Below are 26,139 nucleotides of genomic sequence, written 5' to 3'. Positions count from 1 at the left end.
CAATCATCCAGGTGGTAACTGGCTACGGAGGACCGTCCCTCCTAGACAGGGGTGCTCGGCAGGGACTCCAGGAAGTGTGCTGTCCCGCACCAGGTATCCACCTGGGGCACAATCTTCCAGAGAGTGGCACAAAGTGGGGTGGATGGGGTGGCCTCATCTTGGTCCCAGTTTCTCTAAGCCATCATCTGCCTACTGCAAGCTTTCCCTATAAAGAGCCAGAGAGGAACTATTTTAGGCTCTGGAAGGTCACATATGTCTCTGTTGTATATTCTAGTTTGCTTTGACCTTTTTTTTTTCTCTCTCTTTTACAAACATTTGGAAACATAAGAACCATTCTTAACTTGAGGGGTTGGGCAAAAACAGGTGGCAGGCAGATCTGGCTCACAGGCTGGCTGCAGTTTCAGACTCTCCAGCATAAAGAAAGAAACTGCAGCATTTTTTATTGCCCCCCCCCAACCAAGCAGCCCCTTGCCACCTCCCTCCCTGCCCTGACTCCTTCAGAGCCTCCCCCAGGCCCAAGGACTGCCCCTGACAGGCTCTAGCTGCACTCAGCCTCAGGGCAGGCCCCTGCTTCCCTTGGGATGGCCCATCTACACCATGCATTTCATTTCTTTCAGCGTGTATGCACATGGTGAGCCATTCTGTCTTCCTTGTGCCTAACGTGAGATGCCCAAGGTCCAGATGGCCCCACTCCCACCATGACATCTCATCTGACCGTACTCATGCAGCCATACCACCCATGTCCCCGCCAGGGGCACACCAATTGGTCAGTGGCCTACCTTGGGTTCCTCCCACCCTGTCACCTATGCAGTACAGGGCAGGCCGACCAAGGCCATGGCAAATCCCATCAGTCTCACCTCAAAGCACAGCCAGGACCCAGTCACCTCCCACCCCTCCACTGCTGTCACCCAGGCCACACGTCTCCGTGGACCGCTGCCACAGCCCCTCATCAAGCCTCCCTGCTTCCATCTCTGCCTTCTCCCTCTCCTTTGCCCAAAGGCCCCAGAGGCTGCCCAGCGCATGCAAAGTGGAAGCCAATGTCTCTAAACAGTAAAACAAATCCAGCATCAAGATGCTTCCTTTGGCCCAGTAAACCCCACCCCCCGCCCCCAGGGTCTGTGCTGGCCACTTGCCAGGCTCCCCTCCCACCTCTCTGTCCTGGCTGATGCTCTAACTCTAGCCACACTGGCCTCTTTCCTTTGCCCAGCTCTCTTTGTCCCCTTAGCCCTGATCACCAATAGTTGATGCGATTTTTCATGGGTTCTTTTTTTCTTTTGGTCTTGTTTTTGGTTTTTCTCACTAGAATATAATAAGCTCCATCAGATGGCGGTTTGACTTCTCCAATGTTCAGCACAGAGTAAGTGCCCTGCAGATGCACAGATATCTAGAATACGCAGGGAGAGGGTCCCCTGCTGACTGGTGAGAGATGGCAGCATTGCAGGGACAGGCTGTCCATTTGCACTGGGATACCTTTATGCAAAGAAACATCTCGCTCTTAAGCCCCCTCGGGTGGCCAGATGGACTAGCAAACAATGAAAAAAGATATACCCCTGAAGCCAACAGTCTCAAGTTGTTTATACTCAACCCTAGAGCATCCTCAGATTTCAGCCAAACTAACCAATTACCGATGGGGAGGCAGCGGGGGGGGGGGGGGGGGATTGCTCTAAAGGTTTAGAACATCCCTGCTCATGGCTCTTTGGCGCTCACCCCAAGCCCCTCCACAGGCACAGAGGGAGGGAAAGGGGGAAAAAGCTTGGTCTTCAGCAACAGGTCTGGGTTTCAAATCCTAGTGATGCCTTTACAAGCAGACTGATTCTGGGCGCGGTACCAAGTGCTCTACACCTCAGCTTCCTCGTCTGTCAAATGGAGATGCTAATACTTATTCTCTAAGGTTGATGAAAGGCCTATGTGAATTATTAAAAAAAAAAAAAAGAAAAAGAAAAACAGCTCTCAGCCTAATGACTCCATAAACACTAACATCTCCCCTTTAGTAAAGAGAAGCTAAAATTCAGAATATCAGGTGACTTGCCTGAGGCCCGAGGGCTTGCTCCACAGAAAGATGGGGCTCAAACCGGTGGTGTACGTTTTTCCTAGCATCCAGCCTCCCGTCTGTTTACATTCCACACGTTCCACGCTGCTTACGTCGGGAGGATGGAAGCAAGTGTTGGCCCTCCATCAACCTGCTTGTTGAAGACCTTGGAACAGGGCCTTCTGGCTTCACTACATGACACCACATTGGGTGGGGGGAAGGGTCACATCTCAACATTGAGAAATCTGATTGTCCCAAGGGATCAAAAAGCTAAAAGAACTCAGCTGCCCCGGTTGCTAATTGTCCCTAAGATATACAAATGGAAGGGGACTGCTTCCCTTTTTCCAACAGAGGAAGAGAAACCACCCTCAGTATGAGTGGGGTGAGCCAGGGAACCCCAAGACCAGCATCCCCCACGCAAACAGCAGAACCCAACCCAAGCATCCCCGAGATCCAATGCCAAAGCACAAAAGCCACATTCAACCCAAAAGCTTCCACAGAAAGGAACAGTCTTCATGCACAAGTAATGTTCTTTATGCAGCTCATGCATTCAGTAATCCTATCCATGGAGCAAGTTTTTGTACAAAGTGCTCTCTCCGTTAGCTTTCATCATCAAGTCGAAAATGTGTTCCTCCTGGAGGAAAAAAAAAACAGACCTCAGACATTATAAAAATGTAAATTATTAAGGAACAAACCTTTTAGGTGACACATTTAGAGGACAAATAACAAGGAGACAGCCCAAACAGTGTCTAAACAGATTTGAAAAGAAACAGAATGTGAATGTGTGTGGCCGCAAGAGGAAAAAGCTTCTCTCGGGATGTGAGTCCAAGTCAAGGACCTGAGGTCATTGGTGGCCCAAACTCAGAGCCCCTGCTGCTCGGAGAAGGGGGGTGCTGCAGTCCTGATGATCACTGGCCATCCTGCCACCCTCACCTGGCTGAGCCTGCTCTCACCTCAGACCTCAGCCAAAATGTCCCTTCTTCAAAGAATGACTGGGCCGGCCTGCCTGCCTGCCTTCCTTTCTTCCTTCTTTGACTCATTCACTCAACAATGATTACTGAGCTCCCACAATGGGTCAATGTCTCCTTATTACTGTCTATTTTCACTTTTTAACTAAATATTTACATGTACAAGACTCTGAGTTACTTTCCCTCTCCCTCCTGAGTTCCATAAAGACAGAGATCATATCTGATTCATTTGTTCGTTCATCCCCAGCACCCGACACAGTCCCTGGGACACCTCAGGTGTTCTGTAAGTATCTGCTGAACGGATATACAAACGTGTCAGTCAAAGCATTTAAAAACTCCACTCACATTCCAAAATTTCAAAATATACCCTGCTGTCTACCTCACACAGCTGTAATATGATGTCACAATCAACAAGACTTCTAAATTTCATAAAGGAGACTTATTGGGCAGCTGGGTGGCTCAGTGGTTGAGCATCTGCCTTTGGCTCAGGTTGTGATCCCAGGGCCCTGGGATTGAGTCCCACATCGGGCTCACCACAGGGAGCCTGTTTCTCCCTCTGCCTGTGTCTCTGCCTCTCATGAATAAATAAATAAAATATTTTTAAAACAATTAAAATAGGGACGTGTGGGTGGCTCAGCGGTTAAGCATTTGCCTTTGGCTCAGGTTATGATCTTGGAGTCCTGGGATCAAGTCCCACATCAGGCTCCCTGCATGGAGCCTGCTTTTCCCTCTGCCTGTGTCTCTGCCTCTCTCTCCGTGTCTCTCATGAGTAAATAAATAAAATCTTTAAAAAATAAACATAAAGGAGATTTATTAATTCATTTATAAATTTATTAATAAAGGAAAACACTAAGATGTCAGGCAAAAAGCCGAAAGTTCCTTTCCCCAGAGGCAGCTCTACGGTACAGATAGAGAACAGGCCTGTGGGTGTGTTCTCCTGGGATTGGCAGAAGGGGTAAGGGGTACTGGTTAAGAGCCAGGCGGATGAAGACAGATTGCCTGGCTTAGGGTCTTGACCCCACCAGGAGTCAGTGCGAGCTGTGCGACTCTGGGCAAGCTACTTAACCTCTCTGTCCTCCAGTTTTCAAAGCTGCAAACTGGGAATAATAAGAATAGTAACTAGGGGAGGTGGCTGGGGCAGAGGGGAGGGGATGGGGGAAACAGGGACAGAGATTAAGGATGCACCTGTCACAATGAGCACCGGGTGATGCATGGAAGTGGAATCACTATATCGTAATATTACACTGGATGTTAACTGGGATTGGAATAAAAACTTAAAAAAAAGAATATTAACTTCAGATGATCACATGTATAATTAAATGAGTTTGTACATATGAACAACTCAGAACAGGGCCTTGCACACGCTCAGGATGATTTGCCCACCTCAAGCATCTGTACGCGTGTTGCTGTACGTGTGTCGGCACTCCCATAACTGAATTCCACAGACTGGGGGCTTACACAGTAGACACTGATTTTCTCACAGTTCTAGAGGCTGCCACTCTGGTATTGAGGTGCAGGCAGGTTCGATTTCTCCTGAGACCTCCCTCCTCGGCTTGCAGATGGCCACCGCTCACGGTGTCTGTCCTCACATGGCCTTTCCTCTGTGCGTGCGTCCCGGGTACTGCCTCCCTTTCTCACAAACACACCAACCCTCTGGCATGAGGGCTCCACCTTTATGACCTCATTTGACTTCAGCTACCTCTTCCAAGGCCCAACCTCTGCATCCAGCCACAGTGGAGGGTAGGGTACCAACCTCCGCCTTGGAGGTGGAGGAGGGACAAGGATGCTTTAGCCACGAAGGAGTGACGGTTACCTTACCCACCTGCAATTAAGAGCTGGACCAAACGACCCGTCGAGGCTTCCCCGGGCCTAGAGTCTAAGATTTGATTTCACACATCCCACGGTGCCCAACGTGGTGACAAGCACACGTTTAAAGCCTAGAAAATGCTCACTTGATTACTCTATAAGAAATAAGGCCGAGCAAAGTATCTACATTCCAAAGTCTACACATCTTACTGTTCAGCATAGGTACCAAGCCCCAGGAGAACGGATGGCAAAAGTGAGGAGGAGTCGCTTGATGACACGGAAAGTGACAATTACCGCTGAGACCCCCCTCACATTAAGTGGACAATGAAAAAGTGGACGCAGAGTCCTCCCGATAACAAATCAGATGATGAATGCGCTTCCCCAGAGGCCAGGGGCAGGCCGATCTGCGCAAATGCCCAGAGAGTGGGGCCACTGCACTGTCTCTGCGACATGCTATTCCAGAGCGTGTATTTGTATCTGACAACGAAATCAATAAAATGATGGTCTTATCAACAACTTCACAGAGAGCTTCAACGGGCTGCTGGTAACAGACAAGGGGACTACTTCAAGGAGCCCAGAACCCTCTACGGCGAATAAGCCAAAAACTGGCAAATCGAGGAGTCCAGGCTGTCCACAAGCAAATCCCTCTGTGCTACCTTTTTTAGAGAAAACTTTTATGTTCCATTTATTAGGTTCCTTCATAAAAATCGACTTTCCTGAAGTGTAAGTTATATGTATTAACACACACACATTTCAGAGGAACAGTTGGGTGTTGTATATACCCAGGTAACCATTACCCCCGAATCAAGACAGAAATTTCTGTAACGCCAGAATGTTCCCTTATACCTCCTCCTCCTGGTGCACCCCTGGTCCTACATCCCCCAACCCCATCACAGGGCAGTAGGTTAGTCTTGACGATTCTAGGATTTATATAAGCATGCAGTGTGCACTTCTACATCTGGCTTCTCTCCACGTAACATGCAGAGAACTCACACCCACCCAACACCGCCTGTATCTGCCGCATGCTCCTTTTTATTACTGAGTTGTATTCCGGAATGCAAGTATTGGGCCGCAAGTCATTTATACGTGCCCTAGTTGATGGGTACTTGGGTTTGCATTCATTCCAGTTTGGGACTATTACAAATAAAGCTGTTGTGAATATCCGTGTACCCACCAATCTTTTTGCCAGTATAAATGTTCATTTCTCTCGGTAAACGTTTAGAAGTAAATTTGCTGCGTCATGTGCATGTATGTTTAGCTTCGTAAGAAAATACCAAACTTATCCTAGGTAATAGAAGTCATCAATATAGACTCCCTCTCAAAGTGCTTATTAGAGAGATTTTTAAAATAAGAAAGGAGGGCAGCCCAGGTGGCTCAGTGGTTTAGCACCTGCCTTCGGCCCAGGGCATGATCCTGGAGTCCCAGGATCGAGTCTCACATCGGGCTCCCCGCATGGAGCCTGCTTCTCCCTCTGCCTGTGTCTCTGCCTCTCTCTGTGCGTCTCTCATGAATAAATAAATAAAATCTTTAAAAAGAAAATAAGAAAGGAAAGCAGAGTAGGGAAGGAGGCACATGTATCCAGAAACACGTTGGAGCTGCTTTGATGAGGGAGCCAGCAGGTGCTCCCCGGCCCAGGGTCCTATCAGGACAGGTCCAGCTGGCTACCTCCCCTGTGTCCACATCACCCGGGGAAAAGGTCACCTTTGTCCCACCTCAGAGGAGGTGTGCCCTCCCCTCAGTGGTACTCTGCTCACTCTGTCTTTGGGGGCAGTGCTGATTGGCCCATCACCCGCAGACTTCTCTAGAAGAGCCTGGACTTGGAGGGGCCTCAGATCCAGGGGACAGGGCCCTGGATCTATGGCAGCATCAGGGTCATGGAGCCCTTCCCTTGGCCTATGGGGTGGGGGGGCATCTCCCTCTCTCCCCTCTGAGAGGAGCCAGGCAAGGCTCATGGTAGCGACTCCAGCACACCCCTCTGCCTGTCGGGGGGCGGGAGGGGGGCGGGGGGGAAAGCGTGGGCCACACCTTAGCCAGCCCTGCCCAGAACCCAGCACCTCTCCTCAGAACATGGTGGGGGGGTCCTCACATCCTGTCCTCACCTAGGCCGCGAAACGCCTCATGCGATGTTGTGTTATAAAAACACTACCAGGATGACACACACCTACATTGTTTCAGGGCTGTTCATTCTTTTATACAAGATAACTTCCTAAGACATCAAATTGAAATTTTATGAATTTCGATTTTCTGTATTCTCACTGACATATATTTCACAAGGGCCTTATCTTGTTTTCTGAAAGGCAATAAACTCCCCTGAAAATCCTTCCAGAATTCCCCATCACCTTCAGAATGGAAGAAAGCAGGGGAAGAGGACAAAGAGAAGAAGGGGGACTGTGATTTCTCAAAGACAGGGAATCTCAGGACTCAGAAGCCTTACAGGGGTTCAGGAGTCTGGTGCCAAGCGATGAGAGACCAAACTGTGGGGTGCACAGGAAACGAGGAGTCCTCAGAACACAGGGAAGATTCCCAGAGCTTCCAGCCCCAAGCCTTTGGTGGGCCTCACCCCGGGGTCGGGAACCCCATTCCCTCCTCCCCGCCCCTCCACACCTGCCCGGACAGCGATCACCCTATGACCCAGCGCTGCCAGCCTGAGCTTGTGGTGACTCAGGGGACAGCAGACTTTCCCTGGCTTCCCTGAAACCATCCTTTCTTGCCTGCAAAAGCGATCTGGAATATAGTTACTATGCCTCAAAGTTTCCTTATCACAGATATGAGCAGATCACACAAGCCTATTTGTATTTTTTTTTTTAATTATTCTCATCCAACTGGGTTTTTAAAGAGTAGTCAAGAGAGGGAAGAGGGAACATATTTATTTGCTGGGATTTCACTTGGGATGTTCCTCTGGAGAGGAGAATAAAGGCCTGAAGATTGCCCACCCGTTCCCTTCCACTTAGAGGGTTCGGCTGCTGTTGGGCTTGGCGGGCGAGAACACACGTCCGTCCGTCCGTCCGTCCGTAAAGAGAAGAGCATGCCCCTTGCTCCCCAGGGTGCGTCTGCGAGCCGGGCCTCCTCCGCTGCACGCAGGGCAACGCACACCCGAGACGGGGCGCCCTGGCCGCGATCGCTCCCCTGGGCCTCTGTCTCGGCATCTGGGCAGTGGCAAGGAGGCCAGCGTTCTAGAAGACTCGGACAGGGCCCTCCAGAGGATCCTCTAAGGAAACCAGCTGCAAGGAATCGCAGAGGCCATTCCCTCCGACTACTGATTTTGCCCATGAAAACTCAGAGCCCCAGACGGATTCAGTCAGTGGTTCCCAAATGTGGGTCCACGGGGACAGGAAACTCCTGACCCTCTTCCCCAGCCACCTTTTCCTCTGTCTCTCTCTCTCTCTCTCTGTCTCTGTCTGTCTCTGTCTCTCTCTCTCTCTGTCTCTCTCTCTCTCTCTCTCTCTCTCTCTCTCGGCCTTTCCACCTCCACCCAGCTGCTCACACCCAGATCCGGGGATCGCCCTGGTGCAGCCCACTGTGTCCTGTTCCCCACCACATCTGCCCCCACCCCCTGCACCGCCCTCCGCGCAGCGGCTGACCTGGAAGGCCCACAGCAATGGGCACCCTGTGTGCCGTGTCCAGCCAGCAGGGCAGCAGGCACGAGATCACAGGAGCGAGGAGGGAGGTGGAGACGTCAGGGATTCGTGCCCCAGCCCCAGCTCCCCGCCTCCCCGCAGGGGAAAGAGCCTGAATACCAGCCCGGCTTGACCCTCACTGGAGGTTCCCGCTCCCTTCATGGGTTTCATAACGTCCTCCCACCCTCAGCTCCGCTGCCCTGAGCCCCAGCTCCACCCCTGCCTGTGTAAACGGCCCCTCCCGAGTTGTCCTAATATGAGATTGTCTTTCCTGTTCTGACCCTGACTGGGGTAAGCACTGACTCCTGCTACCACTGCCCCTCCACGTCCCGGTCTACCTGCATCCTACCCTCAGCCCCTCTGGCCCCCCCACAGTTGCAAAAGCATCCAGACTGGGCCCTGGCTTTCCTTCTGGCCCCTTCTCATCTGCTCTCCCTGGCTGCAGACAGAGCTAGGCCACGAAATGTAAATCCCATCACGTCACGCCTCTGCTTAAGACCGTGCAATGGTTTCCACTGCACCCCAGTAAAATCAGAGTTCCTTTTCCAGGCACCTCCATACATTCTCAGAGTGGCTGCCCCAGCTGGCCTTCCCACCAACAGTGCACAAGGGCTCCCCTTTCTCCACATCCTCGCCAACACCTATTGTTTCCAGCATTGTTGACTTTAACCATTTTGAACGGTGTGAGGTGGGATCTCCTTGTGGTTTTGATTTGCATTCCCCGGATGATGAGTGATGTTGAGCCTTTTTGTTCGTGTGTCTGTTGGCCATCTGTAGGTCTTCTTTGGAAAAACGTTTCTTCATGTCTTCTGCCCATTTTTTAACTGGATTATTCGTTTTGGGGGTGTTGAGCTTTTTAAGTTCTTTATGTATTTTGGATGCTAACCCTTTATCAGATATGTCATGTGCAAATATCTTCTCTCATTCCGTAGGTTGCCCTTTAGTTCTGTGACTGTTTCGTTTGCTGTGCAGAAGCTTTTTATCTTTTTTTTTTCTTTTAGAAGCTTTTTATCTTGATGAAGTCCCAATAGTTTATCTTTGCTTTTGTTTCCCTGGCCTCAGGAGACATATCTAGAAAAATGCCGCTACTGCCAAAGTCAAAGAAGTGATTGCCTGTGCTCTCTTCTAGGATTTTTATGGTTTCAGGTCTCACATTTAGGTCTTCCATCCATTTTGAATTTATTTCTGGGTCTGGTATAAGAAAGTGGTCCAGGGATGCCCGGGTGGCTCAGCAGTTTAGCGCCTGCCTTCAGCCCAGGGCATAATCCTGGAGTCCCGGGATCGAGTCCCACAATGGGCTCCCTACAGGGAGCCTGCTTCTCTCTACCTATGTCTGCCCCACCCCCATCTCTCATAAATAAATAAATAAAATCTTTAAGAAAAAAAAGTGGTCCAGCTTCATTCTTCTGCATATTGCCACCCAGTTTTCCCACATGTTAAATCACTACATTATATACCTGAAACTAATATTACACTGTCGATCAACTGGAATTTACATAAAGACTTTTATTTTATTTATTTATTCTTTTTTTTTACATAAAAACTTTTAAAGCATCAAAACTCCTAACCTGGCTCTTGAGAGGGCACCAGAGCTGGGCTGTTCTTTGTAGCCCCCTCTTGGGCCCTGAGCTAGCTGGGGCAGCCACCTGGCCCCCTGCCTTCCTCCTGCCCCCCACCCTTCCTAGTCCTGTACTGACCTCATGTGCACTGGCTGGTTCCTTTGCATCCTCCCCCAACACACACACACACACACACACACACACACACACACACACACACACACGCTGTCTCCTGGCCTCCTGGGAGAGGCCTTCCTGAGCAGCGCACCTGCTCCCTCCCATTTTTATTCTCTACCCCTGAGCTGAGCTCATATCCTTAACAAATTTGCTATTATACAATTTTGTGTTTGCTTTTTTAAATTATCGTCTCCCCCACTGGAATGCCAGTTCCAACCTAAGTGGGAACTTGGTCTATTTTGTAAACCTGTCCCTTAGCACAGTAGGCATGTTCAAGGCACATTTGCCAAATGAATGACTAGGTGTTTGTTCAGATAACGTTGACAACTTTCCTTTCTCAGGAAGGACCATTCTTTAATCTGAAATTGTGTCCTTCTTCCTTTGTTGGGGGGGGGGGGTATTCATATTCTCCTTCCTTTCATGAAATTACAGTAAGAGTAAATGGGAGCTGCCAAAATTTTTAGACGGCAACCTTTGGCAGCTCTCCAAACTGTTTTTGAAACTTTGAGTCTATGACAGATATCCCTTGATGCAGCACTTGTTTCCAGGGTCACAGTGTGGAGCCCAAGGGAAGCGAACTGAGTCACAGAGCAGGGGCAGGCTCTGTGGTCAGACAAGAGTTCCAGCCCCAGCTCTGCTGCTTGGTAGCTGAGAAACTCCCAGCAAATGACTTAACCGCTGTGCCTCAGTTTCCCTATCTATAAAATAAGGATAATGCCAGGTTCTACATCAGGGGGGTTTTGTGAGAACTAAATGAATGAATACTGTTAGGTTCTTGGAACAGGGTCCAGCACACATGTTACGCTGAACAAAGGTTAGGGTTCTTACTACTGTTCGTCCTACCAAACCCAGGTCTCCTAAATCCCTGCCCAGGACTCCTTCCTCTTTCAAATGTTATCTCCCAGCATCACCTGGTCACCCCTCCCTCCAAACTTCACTTTGAAGAGTTTCAGCACTTGAAAACTCTCCTCCTCCAGCCAACCACATTTCCTCATAGCCAGGCACCCACCCTGATAAAAGGGATTCATGCTGGATACAAATGTGAGGAAAATATGTCCTTTCCTGATTCTCAGCCAACTCTGATTGGGGGGGGGGGGGGGGCGGTTGTTATCAGATGGTGCTGTGGAGCCTGGAAAATCCTGCAGGTCTAAGGCTCTCCTGGGCTGGAGCCTCTCTGCTCTGTCCTGCAAGGCGCTCAACACCCTCACCCCAGCTCTGCCTTCCTCCTCTGCAGAGAAGATAAGGGGGGAGGTCACCTGCAGAGAGAGGTTCATTTGGTCCTAATGAGCCAAGTGCACACACCGTGCTTGCTTCCTAATGCTTCCTATCCTTTTTTGGGTTAATAATTCACTCAGGAGTCTGCCCTAACTTAGGTTCCAGGTAAACTTCCCCCTTCCCCAACGCAGCCAAAACCCCAAGCCCCCACCCAGAAGACAGTGGGGTTAACACCTCAGGAACTCTGATGGGGGGAGCTCCTTCCTGGGGGCGTTCATGTGGCCAACAGAGCAACTGACCCCTCAGGCTGCTCCTGAGGCAGGACAGGCTTTGAAGTCGTGGTATTTCTGTTGGGTCTTGGACAAAGACACCATTCTTCCTCACAGCCCTTCACACCCTGATTCAAGCAATTGTAACTGAACCCTAGTTCCCTTCAACAGAAGCCTTTCTGAAGATGCAGACATTGGACGTGTGAACAAATTCTAGCATTTTACTTGGAAAGCCAATTCCACCAAATTCCGTGCTCTAACCCAAGTGGGTGTCACCTTTCTGAGGCTAGAACCATTCTCCCCACACCGGCAACATCATACACCCACACCCCAAAACACCAAGGGATATGGGTCATATAGCACATGGTCCATGTGAAAGGCGATTCATATTATATTACAGTATTCATTTATTTTTATTTTTTTGCACTTCCTTACAGCATTGTGAGATGCTCCAAGCTCATCTTAACTTTTTTTCTGCCCCAGCCTTAGAGAGTCTTGGACTGGAGGATGGTATTAGGCAACCTGGTTTTTGTAACTATCGCTTTGACCTGTTTATTCCATTTAGTAGATGACAATGATTGATCCAGCCATTCTGAATTTTACATTTAGGAATAATGATTTTTCGTGTTAATAAATCATTTTGCAAATTTTCCCTGGGAAAATAAAGTGGATTTTTCTGGGGAGTAGAGTAAGTTTCCAGGAGAAGAATTAATAGGGAAGGCTGGCTCAGTGGTCAAGCGTGCATCTCTTGATCTCAGGGTTGTGGATTTGAGCCCCACGTTGGGTGTAGAGATTACATAAAAATAAAATCTTTTAGGGACGCCTGCGTGGCTCAGTGGTTGAGCGTCTGCCTTTGGCCCAGGACCTCGTGATCCCGAGGTCCTGGGATCGAGTCTTGCATCGGGCTCCTCACAGGGAGCTTGCTTCTCTCCCTGCCTGTGTCTGCCTCTCTCTCTCTCCCTCTCTCTCTCACTGTCTCATGAATAAATAAATAAGATCTTTAAAAAATAATAACAGTATTAAGTTGATGTTAATAAGGCTAAGAATGAAAGATGGTGAAATATTCAAAGAAATTCTTATCTTTCTGATGTTGCTCACTATCTAGAACCCAGAAACCAAAGCCAATGCATTTTCTGACTCTAGGGTCTACAAAATTATCTGATTCCTAAACTGGTCCTGGAGTCTATTCACAAATAAAGAGCTCTGCTCTAGATGTAGAGAAAGGATGAAAGCATACATTAAAGACAAGAAGCAAAACTAGATTCAGGAACATTCTTACATTTGAGGTTTAAAGAAATATACATACATATATAATTTTACAATTCCCACAAAGCCTAATTTTATTTGTAAAGAACACCAGGGAATCCTAGCAAGTTTCCGTGGAACCGTCCAGCTAAGAGTGGTTTTTAATTAACGGCACATCTAGAAATCCATAAATAGGAATTAAGTACCCCCGAGTTAGCTGACCCTGTGGAGGATTCAGGTCTCTGCAGCCACAGCTCAGGCAATCTGGAAGGCTTCCTCTAAGACCCACGAGGACCCTGCCCCTCCCTACCGATTTTAAGGATGCCCTATTCTGCAGGGCCTCCTCTTCACCCTCTGCAAAACGGTCCTGCTGTGCTTCAATGGAACCAAACCCCTTAAAGCTCAGAAGGAAATAATTTCACAGGGAAAAGGGGGTGAGACTATCTCTTAACAATCACTTCATTAACATCAATCTGGATGTGTGATATTTGGTCATTTTGTGTTCATTTACAGCCACTTTCACAAGTGATAGCATTTAACTTGATGTTGGGGAGAGGGTGGGAAAGGAAACCAACACACACACACACACCACAGGACCCAAGTTCACCAAGCAGAGGTGAAAGCAGAACTGGTCTAAGCTGGATACAAAAAAAGACTCGCTCTCCCCCCTCCTTCCCTCTCTCCCTTCCTTCCTCTTTCCTTCCTTCCCTCCATCTCCTCCTTGCCCTACCTTCCCTATTCCATCAACAAAGCCAAGTGCCCGCAGGAACACCTCACACTCTCACCTTGCGTCAAAGAACAAGGGGTGGTTTGTGAGAGAAAGCAAGGACGTGGCCCTGCCAAGCTTGGGCCTGTCTCCTTCAGCACCTGCCCAATTGTAATTTTAATTTTTTTAAGATTTTGTTTATTTATTCATGAGAGACACACAGAGAGAGGCAGAGACATAGGCAGAGGGAGAAGCAGGCTCCATGCAGGGAGCCCAATATGGGACTTGATCCCAGGACCCCAGGATCATGACCTGAGCAAAGGCAGATGTTCAACTGCTGAGCCACCCAGGTGTCCCCACTTGCTCAATTTTAAAATTTTACTTCCTAAGTTACCCAGATCTGTAATCCACGAATACAGGCATCTAAGCATTTCTTGAGCCTTTCCTGGAAACCTGGAGATGCAAAAGGCCCAGCCCCTGTTTGCCCTCACATCCTCAGGGAGAAGGCAGCCCAGTGGGACAGAAAGCGTTCCTGGACTCACCTGGGATCCCAGCTGGCCCACAGGACATGTGCCTCGTGTCTGGAGCCGCCTAGAGGAGCGCCCCCTCCCGGCACAGTCACCGCTACATCAAGGGCTGCCTCTCCTAAGAGAACAGGATGTGCGACTCGCCACAGGAATCCCAAGCATCCCTTCCCATCACTGGGGCAGATCTCAAGGAAGACACTCCAGCCCTGCAAGACTTGGCCTCCTCTCTACATGTCACACATGCAGATCCCAACTTTCCAAGTTGGGATTACCCTGTTTGTTTCAGGCTGCCTTCTCTTCCCCTCTTCCCGAAGATACCATGAGCTTCTTGAGCGAAGTAAAACGAAACCAGTTCTGCGTTGACATGTTCTGGAACATTCCACAGCACCTCTGAGTCTCAGGATCACAGCATTTCAGGCCAACTTCCCCTGGTTCCTGGGACCCCAGTACCCGGCCCCCTCCCCAGGCTCCCCAGCCCCCCTACACCTGCTCCAATTCTGGTTTCCTTCACCTGGGAAAGTATATACCCGACTTCACATACTTCAGACCCAGGGGCACCGCACTATGAAACCTCTGCTTCTATTTCTTGTACTTGAGGAACATCTGAGCTTTTCATTCATTTTGCAGAAAAGGGAGGGAACTTTGTGGCCCAGGGAGTGACTTGATAAAGGTAAAAGGCAAAGCTAACTCCAGCAGTAAACTGCCCTGCAGCTCTGATTGTGCACCTGGTACAGTTTCAAACGCTTTATACCAAACCCCACCACAGCTCTAGGCTGTAGGTATTATTACCCTCATTTTACAGATAATAAAAGTGAGGCCTGAAGAGGCCCATTAAACTTGCCTAGGGTCGTGACATGAATAAGTGGTAGGGCCGGGGTTTGAACCTAAGTCCTCAGACTCAGTGGAACTGCCCACCAGGAGGGGGACGCTCTCAGCAGGACAACCGAGGCACCTCGGTGCCCCCTTCAATGCAGCACTCACTCTGCGGACCCCCACAAGCCCTGCAGATACACCACACGTGTATACCACGTTCAAGCCCATGTTCACCTGTCACCTTCAGAAAGAAGGTTTGTGGGGACAAGGAGAAGGAGGGGGAGAGGAGACTTCTGCCCTTGAGAGATTCTATTTTAATTTCTAAAAAGAGAGAGAGAGAGAGAGAGAGAGAGAAGAGACTAAACCCTGGATTTCAAGATCAGTTTTCAAGGTCTCCAGACATGAGGAAGTCATCTGAACGGGGAGGCATGACAAGAGTCTGACCTCTGTGCGGCCTCCTAGCTCTCATGGTGCTGGTTGCGGGGTTGCCAGCGAACAGGACAGTGGTGTCCCAGGAGCCAAAATCTCCGTCATCTTGGATCAGGTATTGGTACCAACAGGCTTAATCGGGTTGTGTAAGCAGATTCTCTAGTGCTAACACAGTGGCATTCACCTAATTTTATTGATAACCAAATTAAAACATAAAAGGTCATTACTTCTAGAAGTTCCAATGTAAAACTCAAGAACTCCCTTTGTGATCCTGGCTTAACTTCCCAGAAACACTGAATCACAGCATCCCACGATTTCAGGTCCTCAAACTCAGGCCCCTTTGCAGTAGAGAGCTGACTGCAGCAGGGCCCTGCCAGGGAGGGGCCAGCCCCTAAGGTGGTGACCACGATGCAGGTGGAGAGGCCAACGGCAGCTCATGCACCATCTACTACGGGTCAGGGCCCCTGTGGGGTGCTCTGCACGCTCCATCTTATCTAATCTCCACACCTGCTGTGACAGGTCAGAGCCATCTCAACACCCACTTTAATGAAGAGGAATCCGGTGAGAGAGGCCAAGTACCTGGGTCAAGGCATCCCGGTTGGGATCCGATATGAACCTGGGCCAATCTGATTCCACAACTTCACACTCTTCACCCAGTGCTTGTCTCTTCTTACAAACAAATCTTACAGAAAGCTCTAGAAACAAGGTGTGCTGATCACTCAAAATTCCTGGTAAGTACATATGCAGTCATTTCCAAATCCTCATCTGAAAACTGTCCTAAATGTTCGTGGTCCTCTTTCCTGTCTTAGTAAGTATAGTTTACTAAATATGTCCTAGCTATGTGCCATGCCCATGAGGTCTGATCGTACAGTATTTCAGATATAGATAGAGAAATTGAAGATGACCGTATTAATACAGAAAAGCCCACTGTGTCTGTGTATACATATCATATTTAAGATATATGTACTATATTATATATAACATATATAGGCGACATGTCTTCTTTATAATTTATATTACAATTTAATCTTTTTTATATTTATATCCTATTTATACTGTAATATTTATATTCTTACAATTTATATTACATCTTATTTTTTATAATTTATATATTTTTTAATACTCCACTTTCAGAACACACCCTGGTTAGGGGTATTTAAAAAATAAGAGCTAAGAAAATTTATTATTTGTCTTTTTCTTGTACAGCTTCAGTTAAACTATTTTGGTTGACAGGTAGACATTTTACTGGAGTGAACCAGACCCGTTACAGCCCGCCCACGATGTATTTAGAGAGATGTATAAGGGATGTGCTAAGAAACAGGAAGAGGAGCAAATGAAAACTTAAAAGCAAGAAAACTGAGCACAGACACTAAAATGACTAGCCCCTAACCCTAAGGAAAGTCCAGTTTCCCATAAGGGGCACTCAATATATTTTTACCTTGTGGCTCAATGTTTTTGCAGACATGTTAAATCATAAAAATCCAAGAAACCAGATCTCACCCCCAAACCACACAATGTATTTTAAGGAATATGTCCCTTTTCTAAGAAACTGCTTGACTTGCAGGAAGTGGCAAAGTGGCAGGTGTGTTCCCATGATCGGCCAAAGAAACCAAATAAACGTCCCACTGGGCAAACCTGTTTCTCTCAGATAAACAGCTGCCTGCTACACTAAGGAGGAAAAAGGAACCAAAGGACTGTCCCTATGCTTGGCTGGCACTTCTGTTTTTCTGTTCAATTTGAAAAGGAAGATGGCAGTGCACACCTATACACACTACTCTGTATGTAGCTGGGCCAACCCCAGGCCCTATATGGGCTGGAGGTTTCTAAGCCCCAGCTCTGGACAGAGGCCTCGGCAGATCTTCTGTCTTCCAGGTAGGCACAGAAAAGGATGGCTGAACTAAGAGCTTTGGGAGAAGCAGATTTCACATAAAAAAGAGATCATTATGCAGTTGGCTGTATGATGCAATAGGTAGGCTCAGGAATGGGGGGTGGGGTGTCCATCTTTACTTGCTCCCAAGGCTCCCCATACCTTCCCTCTCACATCACTCATCACACTGTAAATAACCACCTGCCCGTCTGTATCCCCAGTAGACTGGGAGCTCCTGAAGTCAGGGACTAAGGGACCAGACACCCCAGGCACATCATGAGCACCCAACACAGGAGAATTGTTGTTGCCACCACATGTGCTCAAGAAATATCCATTGAATGAATGGAAGAGTGGAAAGAATGGAAAAATATGACTTTCACTTGGAAAGTCTCTTGCTAAATGCTTGGCGTTAGAGTTCAGTGGCTGGAATAGGATCCACTCACTATATTACAGCTTTGGTTTGTTGTGTTGTAAGCAGGGCTAAAGAGGCAATTAAAATATATATATATATATATATATATATATATATATATATCAAAAGGAGCAAGACTGAACTGTCTGCTGGACATTCCAGATTAAAATGAGGGACCATCTAGGAGAAGAGAGCCAGCTGGCTGCTTAGGGAGCGTGAAGGTTAAAGCAAAGTCCTAATGGACAGAGTCTGAGGGACATCATCCAAGGGGTCACAGGAGCTCTGAGGACTCACAGACGCAGGCTGGCTACAATGGGGTTGGAAGGAAGCAGTGGGTCAGGCTGGGCCAGTTCCTTGGAGGTCCTGGCAGTAAACATCCTCCAGGAAAACTGTGCCTTGCAGGGAAGAAGCTGCTGTGAAAACGACCTAGGCAGCCATCAAACTGCAGTGCTGTGAGCCGGGGTGTCCTTCCCCCCAGCTAAGGTCTCTCAGGCTGCCTTCTCCGAAGCTGGCCGAGGAGTGAGAAGTGGGCAAGGACTGCTCTCGACCTCCTGCCATGGACCACCTCATTCGCCACGAAATGTGTATGAGGCTGGTGACATCGTTTGCATTACCCAAAACTGTACCTGAGAGCTGTAACTCAACCTACAATCACACAATGGTAAGAAGTAGAACCAGAACTTGAATTTGGGGCCCGAAGACCCAGAACTCTGGCCCCACAGGACCCAGCCCGCCCTCCTGTGCCTGTCCCAGGCAGCCTGGTGGGCCAGAGAATCTGACAGCAAGCTGCTGTTGGCACAGCTTGATCTTCTGAGAGCTTTGCGGGTTACTTCGCACAACTCACTGCCTGCTGGCTTCACCCTGCCTCTCCCCGACCTCTGTCCCAGAGCCACCTCCATCTGGAGACATCTTGTCAGAGCCTCACCTTGCCCTGCCGGATGTTCATCTCACCTGCCTCCTTCATGCTAGATCTATCTCTCCTGCCACTCCTGTTAGCCCAGCTCCAGACAAAGAAAGAGTCCCCAGGCCAGTGTTCCCAAGAGGGTGGTCACCGAGACGTGTGTGCAAACCAGCAGATTCCAGGCCCCACCCCAGATCCACAGGGTCAGGATCTCTGGAGTGGGGCCCAGGAGCCTACAGTTTTAACAAGTTCCCTGCATGATCATTATGCCAGCTAATCTCCCAGGGAGACAGGGGCTCCCAAACCCCTCCCTATGAACACCACCATCCCTCCCCCAGCTCCAAAATGGAAAGAGCCCATACTTAAGATAGAAAATTTGGTAGGGGGTTTAAAAGAATTAAGAATTAAGAAAAAAACTTTTTTTTTCTTAATAATAGAATTTAAAGAATTTTTTTAAAAATTAAGTGACCTGCGGTTTTACCAAGTAGAGAGAAACACTGTTCACATTTTGGATTAATTCCTTCCAGTATTTTTCTATAAACACAGACACAGATACAGTTTTTCTGTTTTTTTAAAAAAATGGTATTATGCCAGACTGTTTAGAGGCGTGCTTCTCCCGCTCGGCTGAGCATGAACACATGCAACCCTGCCATCTGGAAGGATGCACGGGCGTGCCTGCAGTGCCATCGATGGACAGTTCTCTGTGGCCATACTGACCACGCATGGGGCTAAGGCCAAGTGGTGCCGATGCAGAAGGGTGGGGAACTGAAATCAGGACACCGAGGGTTTGAAAACTTGTGTCTCTGCTGACACTACCCATCTCCCCACCCTCAGAAGGTTACTACCTGGAGGTGTTGATTCCAACCTGGCCCATAGTTCTCAATCCTAAAAGGTTAGGAATGGAAGGAATTGTAAAAGTGACCAGGGCCAGTGCCCCTACTTGTAAATGACAAAAGCAGAGTTGAGACAGATTTGGCCTTTGCTGGAGTCTCAAGGTGTTTCCACAGCAGGCCAAGAGCCCTTGGGGTTTGTGGTCTGTGCCCCAACTCTGCTCACCGGCTCACCGGCCCCCAGCGACCTGCTGTGTTTGAAAGAAGGCAGCAGCCACATAGGACAGGCCCAGGCGGGGCCCAGGGGCTCAGGACACATGTTCCAAATCCCAGGGATCACTCACCACCATCACCATCACAGCTCTTGGCCCAACAACCCATTTTCAGATCCAGGGCATCTCAGTCTGGCTGTGGAATTTGGGGGGGGGGGGGTGTCCAAAGGCATCGCTCCCCTACACTCACCACAGAGCAGCCTCTGTTACGGGGAAGCTTTGAAGCAGCTGAGAACCGTGTTCCAGTCTTACACCACCCAAGAATCAACTCTGGCCTTAATGTAATTCAGGCACAGTCCCCCTGAATCAGAGCATGGGAAAGAGTCGTGAGCAGCAGGACTGGGTGGAGGAAAACTTAACAAACGCTGTCCAGAGTCTTCCCACTCCTGCGAGCGGGGTTTCAGTTTCTGGCTCTCGGCTCCCCTTTCTGACCTGCGGAGGGAGCCTCCCTTGGGGTTCCTCAGCCGCCTGGGACACACTGCAAGGTCAGAGCAGGCCACTGGATGTAAGCAGATGGCTAGCAAACATAAATTCTATCACTGATCTGTTCATTCATTTGTTCATTCTTTTAAAAAAAAAAAAGTATTTAGAGAGAGAGAGAAAGAAAACAGTGGGTGGGGGTGGGGGGCAAAGGGAGAGAGACTCTCAAACAGATTCTATGGAGTCTGACTCGGGGCTCGATCCCAGGACCCTGAGATCATGACCTTAGCCAAAATTAAGAACCCAGTGCTAGAAAGAAAGAAAAGAAGGAAAAGAAAGAAAAGAGGAGAGGAGAGGAGAGGAGAGGAGAGGAGAGGAGAGGAGAGGAGAGGAGAGGAGAGGAGAGGAGAGGAGAGGAGAGGAGAGGAGAAAGAAGAAGAGAAGAGAAGAGAAGAGAAGAGGAGAGGAGAGGAGAGGAGAGGAGAGGAGAGGAGAGGAGAGGAGAGGAGAGGAGAGGAGAAGAGAAGAGAAGAGAAGAGAAGAGAAGAGAAGAGAAGAGAAGAGAAGAGAAGAGAAGAGAAGAGAAGAGAAGAGAAGAGAAGAGAAGAGAAGAGAATCCGGTGCTCACCCGACCAAGCCACCCAGGCATCCCTTATTATTCCCATTTTACAGATGAAGATCCTGAGGTTCTGAGCAAAGAACAGGTGAAGACTGACCATGAAACTAATGAAGAAAGCTTCAAAGCCTTTGCATGGGTCCCTTTCGAGGCTCTAGCAATGTATTTACAGAATCATATAATTTTGGGGGGGGGGATGTACAAAATCAAGCTATTTTAGTTGCAATTGGTTAGAAACAGTGCCTCTTTCCACTCTTCCATCTCTTCTTGTTGCATCTCCCTTTGTGTCAAATGCACTTAGAGTCGCTACAGGCATTTGGGGAGCCAGCTAAGGGGAAGCTGACTTGCAGATAAATTTAGTTTAGGTGTAGTGGGATCTCTCTGTGTGGCTCTGGCCCCTTCCATCCAGAGCAAGGCTATTGCTCGCTGCCTCCTCAGCTATCCCCCGGGCTTCCAGGAACAAGCCTACCGCCCACTGGGCCAGCTCACTGTCATTGAGACTCAAAGGTGCAACATCTGGCACCTCAGATATGTGGGCAGGGGAGGAAAAACAAGGTTTAAAATACCCGGAGCCAGAAGCTTGTCTTTGAACATTTCTTCCAGTCACGAGCCATGTGGAATTGTAGGAGGGTCATTTCGTTCACAATAATAGCTACTCCAAAAGGGAAGTTTTCTCCCGTCAGAAATGCATTTGATGAAACATTGAACACAGCCCCACCAATCCTCTTCCCCTTTTTGGATGGGAATTATGCAAAATAGAAGATTCCTGCACAGCAGGACCCAAACCTGTAGCCATACAGCAAAAAGTGGATGTCTGTTGATGAAGTCATATTTTATGCATTGCGACTATCAATAATAAAAAACAAGTTTCGTCAACCATGCTAGGAGAAAAACTAAATGATCTTTTCAATCTCCCTTTACAAAAAGTACAAAGTCATTATCATATGAAGAGGTGATCAAAGAGTATTCAGCCAAAGGATGTGAAGGGAAAGAAGTATAGAGGTTTGGTAGGCAAATAATTCATAAAAAACATGTGGTGATTTTTCTGGATTTTGTGAAGTTTGTGATACATGTCGGGCTTTTAAAACTTATGTTGGATGTGATTTCTTTTATCATTCTAAGTAAATTTTCACAATTGGACCTCATTCTGTATTTGTGATTTTATATATATTTTTTTTCTCTTAAACAGGTGCCCAAAATTTGCATAAGCTTCAAGCCCTACCAAAATCTCCATCCATCCCTGAAGGTGAAATAGTGCTCCAGCCAGGAAGTAGCAGACCCCAGACTGCAAGACTTGGCGCCCTGAGTTCAGGATTCCCTGCAACTCACCCCACGTGCACCCAGTCATTGGGCGCTCTGGGTTGGAACACAGAAGGGTGTAGGGTCATAAATTAGCCACAGGCTCTATCACCACAGCCAATGCATTAATTCGTCTTCTACCTCACCTGGGTAGGCAGGCAGGAGGCATTTTGAGGACCTGACACTGACAAAACTTGACCCTATTAATAATCAAGTGCCCAGATTAAGGACAGATCATCCCACATCCCCACACAACGTAACTGGCCCTGATTTGATGCTTCCAGGTGCCATATTCCCTAGACTTGCCCTGTCTAACGAGGCAGGCACTAGCCGTATGTGGCTATTTATACTCAGTTTAAATGACACAGAATAAAAAAAATGCAGTTCCTTATTTGCACTAGTGACATTTCAAGTAAGCAACAGCCTCGTGTGGCTGGTGGTTACTGCCCCAGACAGTGCAAATATAGAATGTTTCCATCATCCCCAGAAGTTCTATTGCTCAGCTCAACTGGTTTAAATATTCATTAATAAGACATATCTACGCTCTTCTCCCCCAAACAGAGGGCATTTTCAGGTGAGTATGGCAGACATGTGAGGACAGGAGGAGAAGTAGCAGAAAGACAGGCCTGTCCAGAAAGAAAAGCAAAGTGGAGCATCGTGGTGACACAGAAGAGCCAAGGGAACGCCAAAGAGGAAGTACAACCCCAGCTGGCTGACGTGGGGAGCCTCACAGAGAACAAGGACATTGTTAGACACATAAGCCAAGGAAATGATTCAAATCACACCCGAGGGGGGTGCCTGGGTGGCTCAGTCAGTTAGGCATCCGACTTGATTTCAGCTCAGGTTGCAATCTCAGGGTCCTGGGATGGGCTCTGCACTCAACAAGGAGTCTGCTTGAGGACTCCCTCTCTTCCTCTGCTCCCACCCCAAATAAATAAATCTTTTAAAAAAAATCACACCCAGGAAAGAATAAGGAGTAGAAATATTAGCTCCAAAATCCTGATTATTTGTGTCTTTACACACTTTCTCTCTCTCTCTCTCTCTCTCTCTCTAACATGTGCTTTGCTTGGGAGCCTTAGTCACAGCTGTGCACAGCAGGGTGTCTACAGACACCAAGTGCAGAGTTCCCGCTGCATCATGCCTCTCCCTCCACTGCCACCCCACTCCCCGAAGTGCCACTGCCAAGTCCAGACCCTGCAGAGGTGTCAAGGGTGGCACCCCCTTTCTCTGGGGGCGGGGGGGCTGAAGGGACCCTTGGCCTCCGCTCTCCTTCTGGCTTCAGAAATAGATCATATCCCCAACCTCCCATGTTCTGAGATTAAAGGGTAGAGTGGACGTTTCTAGCTCCTTTCAGGGGCTGCCAAGGGCACACGTTCCGTGAGTCCTAGAAGAAGAAGGCCCGGCAGAGGAGGGACCCACGTTTCTCCTACATTTTGGTGCCCAAAGTTGGGAAGGTGGGGAGCCCCAGAGAAAGGAGGGTATGGAAGTGCACAGCCCACAGCCACTCTCACATGGAGCTCCAGGAGGAAGAAAGGACTATGACGATGGGGACCCTGCTGACACCGCAGCGCCCTCCACATTCATCACTCCCATCTCACCCTCCTAAGAACCCTGACCTACACTCACTACTAACAAAGTAACAGCCCTAGTAGAGATAAGCGACTTGCCCAGCATTAACTGCTAATAATAACACTGCCCGATCCATTCACCACCCCCTCGAACAACTCCTAGGAGACAGCCTGCGGAGCTGGCAAGAGCCCGGGTTCTGGAGCAGCCTCGCTGGGCTTGAATCCTGGCTCTGCCAATTACTAGCTCTGTGCCTCCGGGCATGTTACTCAGGCACTCCATGCCTCAGTTTCCTTGTCTGTAAAATGGGGATAATAAGAGTGCACCTACCCATGGGTCACTGTGTGCATTAAATACATTTATACACGTGAAGTACTCAGAACTGAGCCTGGAATGTGGCAAGCATTCTGTGTTGACTGCCTTGTTCCAGACACCAGGTCCATAAAGAAAACTAAACCCAGCCCCTGCCTTCAAGAAACTTCCAGCTTAATGGGAGAACAGAAAAGTGAACAAGTTGTAGAGCATGCTTGGGGCACACAGGGGGGACCCTGAAGCCAGAAAGGGCCTGGGCAAGTGACAACTAACGTCTTGAAGAACCATAGGACAGGCACTGTTATGGGCCCCTTAAAAAAAAAGATTTATTTTGAGAGAGAGGAAAAGAGCAGGGAGAGGAGCAGAGGGAGAGAATCTCCAGTCGACTCTGTGCTGAGAGTAGAGCTTGATGGGGGCTCCCTCTCACGACCCTGAGATCATGACTCCAGCCGAAATCAAGAGTCAGATGCTTAACTGACTGAGCCACCCAGGGAACCCCATATAGGCCCTTATGATAGAGTTTCTCATTTAATCCTTGGCCATCTTACAAATGGGGAGCCTGAGGTTCAGAGAACTGAAGGAACACCCTCACCCATCACCTGACTGGTAAGTTGATAGAGCCAGACTTCAAGCCCTCATGTGCCTGATTCCAGCATCCTGACTCCAAGTCCCAGCAAGGTGTGCGCTGGCCAGGCACCTGCCTGGAACACAACCCTCTAAGAGGCTGTAGACCAGCTCAGGGGAATGAGAAATGTGAGGCAGTTAACTCTGGTCTCTGTACAAGGTTCCTTACATAACCCTGCAAAAAGTCAATGGGCCTGACCTGGGCCCAAGAGGATAGTGCCCTCACCTGGAAATAAATACCTGGCGCAGGCACCACTCGTGGGCCTCCCCGTATAAATGATCAGATAATCTGTAAAGAAGAGGTCTGGATCGTTAGCCTGCCTGGGAGGCCTACTGCTTCCCGGCAGTCCCGCTCTCACCACATGGGAGCCCTGAAGTGAGCAGGCAAGCTGGGCTGACCAGTACGCTGTCTTGACCCAGGGGCTCCAGGGTCCCCGGACTGCCACCGCCATCTGATTGCACTGAAGCTCTCAGCTGGAGGGAGTACCTCTGCCTTAGACACAACCTGGTCCTTTCTGGGGACCTTGTCTGCTGTCGGATTTATGTGTCCAAACTTGCTGGTCTTCCTCTTCGACCCCGGGGTTAGAGGGGCAAGCATTCCAGTAGAGGTGCGGGATCACAGACAAAACCATGGGAGCAGTAGGCAGATCACACAAAAGCCCCAAACCTACCTCCCCACCTTGGGTCTCACATTTATTTTTACTTGCAGAAGACAGCTGGTATCCAAATGGAGGGATTCGGAGATTTCATTTAACTTGGCCAAAAACACAAACTCATTTCCCCTCAGTGTGCTTCCCCACCGTAAGGCAGTGGCATCGGGGCAGTGGCAGGGATGACAGCATGCATTACTGCACCGAGGGCCATGCTCACTGAGGGGTCGCCCCCTCCTGCTCTGGGTATCTAGTCGACTTGGGTCCGCTGGACCAGGACCTCCCCGGGCATCGCTGGATCCCTGGCACAGTGCCCGGCTAGCATCCATAAATAGTAGCTGAACAAATGAGGCTTCCTCACTGCACGGTCCCAAGTCCTTGGCAATCCCCTTCCTCTCTCTGTTCTGAGTGGCCATTCGGGCTGCTTTAGGGCCCAAGCTCACTTGAGACACAGCCCTCAGAGGGGACCAGGGCTCAACTGTGTTCACTGAGGAGCTGTCTTCCACCACATACCCTACAAACCCGTCTTCCCGCATCCTGACTTTACAGTTTATACAAAGCCAAGGCCTTCCAACGGAAAGAGGGGAGAGTTGAACTCACGAAAGAGAAATTCTGCGAGGGATTTTCATGTGAATGGCACCTCCAGACCTGTCCACACTGGAGAACTGTCTGTTCCGCAGCCTCAATTCAACATGAGGCCAAATACCACCTTTCGGTTGGACAGGAATCGAGCATGTTGGGAAAAGAGCTTGCACCAGAACGTGGGAAGAGCAAGATCTGGACCAGAACCAAACATCTGGGACACCCAAGCCATGAGCACTGATTTAAAACCATTAACCGGGCAGCCCGGGTGGCTCAGCGGTTAGCGCCGCCTTCAGCCCAGGGCGTGATCCTGGAGACCCTGGATCGAGTCCCACGTTGGGCTCCCTGCATGGAGCCTGCTTCTCCCTCTGCCTGTGTCTCTCATGAATAAATAAATAAAATCTTTTAAAAAATAAAATAAATAAAAT

At 49.0% G+C, this 26,139-nt stretch overlaps 1 protein-coding gene across 7 annotated transcripts in view; it reads right to left on the bottom strand.

The window, feature by feature from the left end:
* HIVEP3 (HIVEP zinc finger 3) overlaps window positions 1-26,139 on the bottom strand; it is a 459,145-nt gene that overhangs the window by 318,596 nt on the left and 114,410 nt on the right. Inside the window, exon 1 of one of the 7 annotated variants that reach the window (XM_049093983.1) lies at window positions 4,381-4,656. The exons of the other annotated variants lie outside the window; for them this stretch is intronic. The gene's annotated coding sequence lies outside the window, so the exon portion shown is untranslated. Of the gene's footprint in view, window positions 1-4,380; window positions 4,657-26,139 lie in introns of those variants that run through there. 7 annotated transcript variants of the gene reach the window in all.

The sequence above is a fragment of the Canis lupus genome, chromosome 15 (genome assembly GCF_003254725.2).
Source record: "Canis lupus dingo isolate Sandy chromosome 15, ASM325472v2, whole genome shotgun sequence".
Taxonomy (NCBI): Eukaryota; Metazoa; Chordata; class Mammalia; order Carnivora; family Canidae; genus Canis; species Canis lupus.
Note: the sequence above shows the minus strand (reverse complement) of the source record. Positions and strands in the feature narration are given on the sequence as shown.